The sequence below is a fragment of the Ziziphus jujuba genome, chromosome 4 (assembly GCF_031755915.1).
Source record: "Ziziphus jujuba cultivar Dongzao chromosome 4, ASM3175591v1".
NCBI lineage: Eukaryota > Viridiplantae > Streptophyta > Magnoliopsida > Rosales > Rhamnaceae > Ziziphus > Ziziphus jujuba.
The window spans coordinates 31,849,469-31,850,789 of NC_083382.1; the positions used below are offsets into that span (position 1 = coordinate 31,849,469).

General features: G+C 29.9%; 1 long non-coding RNA gene across 1 annotated transcript; it reads right to left on the bottom strand.

Annotated features, from left to right (window-relative positions):
- Window positions 1-593: 593 nt before the first annotated feature.
- Window positions 594-1,073, bottom strand: LOC132803619 (uncharacterized). The gene is made up of 2 exons (XR_009638827.1): window positions 1,014-1,073; window positions 594-883 (listed from the first exon to the last, which is right to left on the bottom strand). It is a non-coding gene; the product is annotated as an uncharacterized LOC132803619 (long non-coding RNA).
- Window positions 1,074-1,321: the final 248 nt, after the last annotated feature.

The window sequence follows — 1,321 nt, forward strand, 5'->3', positions numbered from 1 at the left end:
TGCAGCAGTTCACGCGCCTCAAGCGCCGCACGCGCCGTTTGGAGGTTGAAGACGACCACGTCAGCAGACACGTCGGCGCTAGGGGTGGGCTCGATTCGGTTCAGTTCGGTTTTGTGGACTTTTTTAAACCGAACCGACCTGTTTGGTTTGGGTTAGATACAAAACCGAACCGAACCGACCGTCACATTCAATCCGAACCGAACCGAACCGAATGATCATTGTTCGGTTTGGGTTGGGTTCATGGTTTGGGTCGGGTTGGGCTTTATGATGGGCTTCGGCCCAAAATTTTTTATTTTTGGTTTAGGCCGGTTTGGGCCTCATGATGAACTTCACTTTCAGCCCAAATTTTTTTATTTTTACTATTTTGAGATATGAATTTTGATACATTGAGCCAAAATTGTTTAAAATCTTTTTTAGACCTTTTTAATTATCAATCTTTAATTATATTATTATTCATGCATTATATTTTAAATTAAATATCTTTTTCAAATTATTATCTAACTTAAATAATTTTAACATACATTCACCTAAGTAAAAATACTAAATAAACTAACTATTAAGCATCAAACATGTGAAATAATACAACACAAAACTATACAACTACAATACAAGTTTATAGCTATCACCTAATTATACAAATACATCATACAACAACAAATAAATTCTCCAACAAGTTTACAACCAATATTAGTTATAAAATAGAATACAACCATATTTGATATCTTAAACTTCAAAATTAACTTAGAATTTAATAAACTAACAATACATAAAAATAAAAATTATTTTAAATAGTCTTCTTCCACACACTTCATTCCACGAGCAACCACCATCAACCACAATCCCATTATCACAATATGCCATGCAAAGCCATATTCCATTCATCCTTCAAAAAGCATTAAAATTACAGATTAAATATTAAATGTAACTAGCAATCAATAAACTTAAGTGCAATTTAGTATATTACTAAAATATTATCTAATTTAAAAAATAATTGGAATTAACAACAAACTTACCAAGCAATCATAGATCAATTAGATGGAGGTAGATTTTGTTTTGTAACACAAGATACTCCTAAACAAATTAAAATATAATATTAAATTAATCAATAAATACTAAAAAGACGTTGTAAATATTACTAAAAAAATTTAAAAAGCTCTAAAAAACATGATAAAAATAAAATTATAAATAATTAAAAAAAAATCGTACCTGATTCAATAGAATCATAATATGCAACATCCTCAATTGGTACTTTAACTCTATAATCATATCTCATAGGATTTGATTTCAACCAATTTTGTGAACAAATCAAAGCCTCCACCAT